Below are 8,323 nucleotides of genomic sequence, written 5' to 3' on the forward strand. Positions count from 1 at the left end.
TGCATGGTACGCGGAAGATAGGGCAAAAATCCAGATTCTTGTAACTTTGTTTCCCCTATGTGTGTTAGCATGAGGTAGTTGATTTACAGGGAAAAGGAGAGATTCTAGCCTAAGGAGATTAAATCCAGGTACTTGAGTACATTAGGACTAAAGGCAGAGGTGGTTTTTGGTTTCTACAATCTTATCTTTAGCCCTAACTTGATGCCGTGCACATCATAGGCACTCAGTGATTATATTTCTATTAACAGTGAAGTGACTATGATCAGCTTTGAGGGGCTTGAGGGGATGTTGGGAGGAGGGGGTATGAGGTATAGTGTGTGAGTGGGGATTAGGGGACCATGAGAAAGGAGACTGAAGTGTATTTATGCCTTTATCCTCACTTTAGGGAACTGTTACCAATTCAAAGCATGAAATTCAATTTACTCTATGCTAGCCAATTGGATTTCAAAACAATGTTCTACTCTATATGTGATTTCTCTTTATAAACAGGGCAATATGTTAAAGCAATGTTTCAAAGAAATTTAAAAATAATAAAAAAGGAAAAGAATCATATTAGGAAGGAGAGAGGAGGGAACAAGGAAGAATTTAGGAACACCTTTGTGTAGATGTAATACTAAGCACGTTCAGGCATTTATTTATTTATAAATGTAACTACATGAAATAAATGTAATAATACCCATTTTACTGATGAGGAAATGGAATGAAATTTAGAGAAAAGTTACTTCTCTTTTAAATATTCTTACGATTTATCTGTTATAAGATTGGATAAAAATATACAAGATATACTCATTAAATATATAGATGACATTAACAGTGGAAAAGCCACCTAATGCTAGCATGATAGACCAAATGTTCAAACTGATCTAGTCAGGCTAGAATGGTTGACTAAAACCAAAGGTTAAATACAATACAGTGGATAAAATGTAAATCCTGTAGTTAGCTACACGGGTACAGAAAGTTTAGCTGGAGGGTTTTTTTTTTTTAATTTGATTTATTTATCTGAGAGAAAGAGAGCACACGAGTGGGGGGTGAAGGGGTGGGGGACAGAAGGGGAGGGAGAAGCCGACTCCCCACTGACCTAGGAGCCCCACACAAGGTTGATCCTAGGACCCTGAGATCATGACCTGAGCTGAAGGCAGATGCTTAACTCACTGAGCCACCCAGGCACCCCTGGAGTTTTTGTAAAAAAAAATAAAACTGTCAGAATGTGTAAAATAAAAATGCAAGAAACAAAGAGTGAAGGTGAGTTGTAGAGAAAAAAGAAACCTCCACACACTGTTGGCAGTTATGTAAACTAGTGCAGCCACTGTGGAAGACAGTGTGGAGGTTCCTCAAAAAGTTAAAAATAGGATTACCTATGATTCAGCAATTGCACTATTGGGTATTTACCCCCAAAATACAAAAACACTAACTCAAAGGAATACATGCACCCTTATGTTTGTTGCTGCATTATTTACAATAGCCAAACTGTGGAAGCACGTGTCCGTTGATCGATGAATGGATAAAGAAGTGTGATATGTGTACATATACTGAAATATATATACATATATATAATGGAATATTATTCAGCCATTAAAATGTGGAAATCTTGCCATTCACAATGACATGGATGGAGCTAGAGAGCATAATGCTAAGTAATGTAAGTCAGAGAAAAACAAATACCATAAGAGTTCATTCATATGTGGCATTTAAGAAACAAAACAAATGAACAAAGGAAAAGAGAGAGAGAGAGAGAGAGAGAACTCAAGAAACAGACCCTTAACTATAGAGAACAAACTGATGGTTGCCAGAGGGGAAGTGGATCCGGGGGATGGATGAAATAGGTGAAGGGGATGAAGGGTACACTTATCATATCGTGATGAGCACGCAATACTGTTTAGAATTATTGAATCACGGGATCCCTGGGTGGCGCAGCAGTTTGGCGCCTGCCTTTGGCCCAGGGCGCGATCCTGGAGACCCGGGATCGAATCCCACGTCGGGCTCCCGGTGCATGGAGCCTGCTTCTCCCTCTGCCTGTGTCTCTGCCTCTCTCTCTCTGTGTGTGACTATCATAAATAAATAAAAATTTTAAAAAAATTAAAAAAAAGAAAAAAAGAATTATTGAATCACTATATTGCACATCTGAAACTAATATAACACTGTGTGCTAACTATACTGGAATTAAAATTAAAAACTTACATTGGGGATGCCTGGGTGGCTCAGTTGGTTAAGCATCTGCCTTCAGCTCAGGTGATGATCCCAGAGTCCTGGGACCGAGCCTGTCTGTGTCGGGCTCCCTGTTCAGCAGGGAGTCTGCTTGTCCCTCTCCCTCTGCGTGCCACTCTGCCTACTTGTGCTCTCTCTAGGTCAAATAAATAAAATCTTAAAAAAAAAAAAAAAACAACTTGTATTTAATCCTCCCTCTTTACAGCATTAATGGAATACACATAATTCATCCCATTTTTATAGATGAGAAAACTTAGGTGTAGAAAATCTAAGTGATGTTCTTCAGAGCAGACAGCTAGTGAAGTTAGCAGCACCCCACCCCACCCCAGCAGTCTGACCTGGAGCACATGCTCTTACCCACTGTACCTTCCACCCTAGCTGTTTCAGAGCTTCCTCTTCCTTTGCTCATTCCTCAAGTGTCTGTGTTCCTGAGTCCAGTCCTCAACTCTTAGCTCATCTTACTGTATTGCCCCTCTGGTGACATGAGACTTCCACTGAAACGTCTATACTGATGAATCCTATAGCTGCCCCGATAGTTGCTTATCCAATAGCACTTACCCTTCCACTTTCTTCCTTATTAGTAGATGCCTCTATGAGCTTCAGGGGAGGCTAGACCCAGCTGCAATCTTGGCCCCAGAGAGTGAAGCATGAGTGGTTTAAACCAAACTTTCTAGAGACTGATTTAAGCACTGGGGGACAGTCAACTGAGAGACTTTTGTAAAAAGTTATCTTAGCTCTCTCTTTTTTTTTTTAATTAAAAAAATTTTTTTAATATTTATTTATTTTTTTATTGGAGTTCAATTTGCCAACATATAGCATAACACCCAGTGCTCATCCCACCAAGTGCCCCCCTTAAGTGCCCATCACCCAGTCACCCCAACCCCCCATCTTAGCTCTTAAACACAATATTCATTAACTGATCATTTGTCTTCTCTCACACAGTTGTGTCTGCCTATGTCTAGAATTAAGGTAGCCATCTTGGAGACCTTAAAATTTTCAGGAATGTGAAGGGCTCTTGAGAACAAAATGTTTGAGAACTATTGCCTAGTCAGTGCCAGCATCATCCCTCAACATGATTTATTTGAACAATTTCTGAATGGTTCTTCTGCTGCTGATTTGTCCATGGCCAATCCCAATAAACCCACTCCCTACCTTGCTTCCAAGGTGATCTTACTAAATGCTAATCAGATCCCTGTTTAATCCTTCAATGGCTCCCTGTTTCTTTCAGTTTAGCATCTAACACCCTACTTGTCTCATTTAATTTCTTTCTCTCCCTTCACACATATCGTTCACCCCCAGCCATTCACAGTTAATTGCAGTTTCCAGTCAGAAATGATACTGGTTGTTTCTATGCCTTCCCACCTGCTCTTTTTTGTTTTTTTGTTTTTTGTTTTTGGCTTTGGACCAGAGGACATTTATACTTCAGTGAATTGGTTACATAGGTGATGGAAAAACTAAGAAGTCAATAGGGATGGTGAGGCAACCAGAGATGAGCAACAATAGCAAGCCACTACCAATAGCAAGTCTTAGGGCTGGAGGAATAAGAGGAGGAAGTGGTGTCACCAGATCCCATGGGTCAGGGTTACCCAGGGAAATCTTTTTTTTTTTTTTTTTTTAATTTATTTATGATAGTCACACAGAGAGAGAGAGAGAGAGAGAGAGGCAGAGACACAGGCAGAGGGAGAAGCAGGCTCCATGCACCGGGAGCCCGACGTGGGATTCGATCCCGGGTCTCCAGGATCGCGCCCTGGGCCAAAGGCAGGCGCCAAACCACTGCGCCACCCAGGGATCCCTATCCAGGGAAATCTTGAACCATGGTAGATCTGGGACCATGCAAGACCCAAGCCTTGGCAATGGTGCCTTCCAAAGTTAGAGTTCCCCACCTGCTCTTAAGTCAGACCTGTCACACACTATCCCCTCATTCTCTAGCTAGCTAACTCCTACCTGTCCTTTAAAATTCAGCTCCTGGGTGATTTTCTACAGGAAGCTGTCTCTGGGCCCACAGTATAATTTACCTGTCCCTCTTTTGTGCTTGCAAAGCACCATTTACCAAAGTGATCATCAGAAAGTACCGTGACCACTGGTTTGTCCAGTTTTCCCACTTGATAATAAACTCTTTGAGGGTTGATGTGGCATCTCTTTATATTGCTTGAGCCCAGGACAGTTTCTGACTACAGTGTTGGGAGCTATTGTATGTCCTCAGAAAATGTTCTGTGAATACATTAATGAACTCTAACATAATTTGCTTCTGGGATGTTTCGTTTTCTGAAGCCTTTACTTTCCTTTTTCTGTGTTCAAGGCCTGGACTGTTCAGGACCTTTTGCTTCACACCTCTTTTCCAGTGTCTTCTGTGGGGCTTGAGAGGAAATGTTATGTGGCCTCTTAACCGCATCTTAATACCTGGGGGTGTATAGCAATGCTTTCTGGGGTCCCAGCCTTATGGTCCCCTTCAAACTCTGCTTCCTGGAGTGGAGGTCTCAGTGGTTTCTTCCTGAGTCTCATGCTTGGAATACTGAAATTTAATTTTATCAAATCACCTTCTAAAAGAAGCCAGAAAAAAATGTTTTCCTGTTTTGTCAGTCTTCTACCTTTTGTGCTTTTTCAGACCTTTTTTCTTTCACTTTGGATAAAAATAATAGGTAGCAAAGGCTTAGTGTTTCGGAATCCCTTCTTTGCTTTTAGATACGACCATTAATATTAGTGCCTTGCCTTGTGTTTGCAACAGTCTGTATATGCACAAGTACTAAGAAAAGCTTTTAGAGAGTAGGAAGACAATGAGCATGGTATAAAGATGAATAAAGTAGATACTTTATTGAGATAAAAATCACATACCACAGCATTCAATCACTTAATGCGTACAAATCCGTGGTTTTTAGTATATTCACAGATGTGTGCAACCATCACCGTAATTAAACATTTGCATCGGGGATCCCTGGGTGGCTCAGCGGTTTAGCGCCTGCCTTCAGGCCAGGGCAAGATCCTGAAGTCCCAGGATGGAGTCCCACATCGAGCTCTCTGCATGGAGCCTGCTTCTTCCTCTGCCCATGTCTCTGCCTCTCTCTGTGTATCTCTCACGAATAAATAAATAAAATCTTAAAAAAAAAAAGTTTGCATCACCTCCAAAAGACACCTTGTACTCTTTATTTATCTTTTTTTTTCCCAGCAAAAGTGGCTCAACTTTATTACAGGGAAGCTAGGGAGGAGCGGGGCAAGTGAGGGTCTCTGTCAGGAACTGCCATCACTGAGCAAGACTGCCAGGCCCCACGTCTATTTGGAAGGCAGGAGAAGATCAGTGTCCTGCTCCCTTTGGTCCATCATGGGCCCAAGGGACCAGGCCCTCACTACTTGGGGCTGAGGTAGGAAACAGTCTTTCCTGTTTTCTCCAGGGTCTCCAGCAGGAGGATGTCCACGCTGTGCTCAGAGTTGATGCAGACCTTCTTGTTGGGCAGGTCAATGTCAAACTCAACTCCTCCCAGCTTGTTGAGCACCCGACTGACCGTGTTAGAGCATCCTTCACAGGTCATGTCCACAGAGAACTCGTGCTTCGGCATGACTGTGGGGATGGCTGGTGGTGGTGGCAGTGGCGGCGGCAGCGACGCTTCTCACCTTGTACCCTTTTTTTTTCACCTTGTACCCTTTAGCTAACAGCACCCCCCCCCCCAACTGCCTGCCTCCCTCCTTTGCCCCCATCAGCCTTAATACTACAAATCTACTTTCTGTCTCTATAGGCTGTCCTGTTCTGGACTTTCATTGGAGTAGAATCATAGGATAGCATAGAATCTGGAGGGCTGGCTTCTTTCACTTTGCATAATGCTGTCAAAGTCCATCCATGTTCTAGCATGTGTCAGCAGTACTCCATTGTGTCGGGCAGTCCTTTCAAACACCAGAACTGGACAGGCCCAGCACTGCCACTGGAGCCATCAGAGCCAACCCATCTGTTTCACTTCGGTGAGGTTTTCATCTGCAGTGGTTCCTTGCTGGCCATCTCACTGGTGCCTGCTGTGCATGCCTCTTCACCTAAGCAACCACTATCAGCTGGCATTGAGCCTTTCGTGAAGACTGGAAACTAAAAAAATCAGAATTATAGACTGAATCCTCCAAACCGTTTTATGACTTTGAGCAACAGATGTCATAAGAAAACCGCCTCAGACTGTTTCTTCATAAGTTCTAGTAGATTTCCTAAGTATATCCAGCAGGAAAGTCCAGGCTAGGAATAGGCCTAGAGCTTATATGAATGTAGTGGTTATTAATTTAGTCGTTCTCAGTGTGTTCCCTCAAACGGGTAACATCAGCAGCACGTGGGAAACTTGAGAGAAATGCAGATTCTCAGGCAGACCCTGGATTCGCTGAATCAGACATTTGAGGAGTGGGGCCTAGTAAATCTGTGTTTCAACAAGCCTCCAGGTGATCGTGATCCACACTGAAGTTTGAGAACCACCGATTCATTAACTGGTATACTACTGTCGGCATTGGCAGATGAATGCAAATTACTGACGCATACTCTGTTTTGTATCAGGTGTATATACCTGATAGATGACGGAGAACACCATTTGTGGACTAAAAGGCAGATCGTGATATATATCTGCTGAATTTCTCTGCATTGATATGACAGCTGATTATTCCCCATCTCCTCCGTTTCCTTTTAAACATGTTTTGATAAAAAATGTACTTTAAAAAATCCTAATTAACTTGTCTTTATAGAGTTCATTTCCACATCAGATAGAGATGATCTTACCGGCGGCATCCTTAGAAGATGGTATTTCTACAAATCTTGGTTCCAAAAAATTAATTCTTACAAGCACACAGGTCTCCAGAGATTGCTTTTCTGAGTGAATGTTTTGTCAGCACAGAGACAATATCAGGCAGTGCATTTTTAAGGCAATTGGTAACATGATGCCCGTATTGATGAAATACCCACGAGTTCACTTTGGACACGCCAGGGACTTTATCTATTCTGTTGTTAAGACCAAACACTTTTTAGATATTCTGAGGATAGTCATTATCTCTTTCAGGAAGAGCACAAGAATGGTTTATTCTTAGTTAATCTGAATAGATTTGATTCATTGTTAGCAATTTTGAAATTTTGCTAAAATGTGCCTTAAATACTTAGATAAAAGTATAATTCTGATAAAAGCAATTTACTAAAATTCACTATTGTGTGGTTCTTTTGAAATAGTAGCCATTATTTCCTCAGCCTCTGTTTTCATTTTGCTTTAAATACTATTAAAAGTGATTCTTAAAAAGGCTTAGACACACAGAATCATGACATGTGGTACTTGCCATATACAGTCTTGCACTGCTAATTATCACTTCATGTATCTGCGTCATCCCTCAACTAGATTTACCCTCCTGGAGGGCAATAAAAATCTCTTAATACATATTTGTTTGCCTTCATTCTGTGTACCATAGACATCCATTAGATATGCATGTATTGATTGATAGGAATGTGAAACACTCATTCCTCTTGTCAGGAATAGAAATTCTCTCAAATTAGGTCAGTCAAGAACAGATAACAATAGACACTTCATAGATGTCCAAGGACCTAAGCAAAGTACACCCAGACCATATGAGACATGGAACTGGGTGATCAAGACCCAAGGCTAGTCTTTCTTCCTGGGACCGTGTGGCTTCAGATCTGTGCTTCTATCTGTGTCTTTCCTTCTTTTTTTTTTTTTTTTTTAAGATTTCATTTATTTATTCATGAGAGAGAGAGAGAGAGAGAAAGGTAGAGAGAGGCAGAGACACAGGCTGAGGGAGAAGCAGGCTCCCTGCAAGGAGCCTGATGTGGGACTCAATCCTGGATCCCGGGATCATGCCCTGGGCCAAAGGCAGACACTCAACCACTGAGCCACCCAGGCGTCCCTGTGTCCCTCCTTTGTCAAGATTCTTTAGTAGACTGGCCTTTTTACTGTGGTACTTTCATTCTAAAATATGAATAAAAATATGAACATATGTGATTTTTGCTTGTCATGGACCTCCCCAACTATTTTATTTTATTTATTTTTTATTTTTTTAAAGATTTTATTTATTTATTTGACAGAGAGAGAGAGAGAGAGAGCACAATAAGGAGGAGTGGCAGGCAGAGGGAGAAGGAGAAGCAGACTTCCCACTGGGTAGG

General features: G+C 41.7%; 1 pseudogene; it reads right to left on the reverse strand.

Moving 5' to 3' along the window:
• Positions 1-5,344: 5,344 nt before the first annotated feature.
• Positions 5,345-5,759, reverse strand: LOC144291904 (copper transport protein ATOX1 pseudogene; annotated as a pseudogene).
• Between the last annotated feature and the right edge of the window lie 2,564 nt (positions 5,760-8,323).

This window comes from Canis aureus, chromosome 20, assembly GCF_053574225.1.
Source record: "Canis aureus isolate CA01 chromosome 20, VMU_Caureus_v.1.0, whole genome shotgun sequence".
NCBI classification, from domain to species: domain Eukaryota; kingdom Metazoa; phylum Chordata; class Mammalia; order Carnivora; family Canidae; genus Canis; species Canis aureus.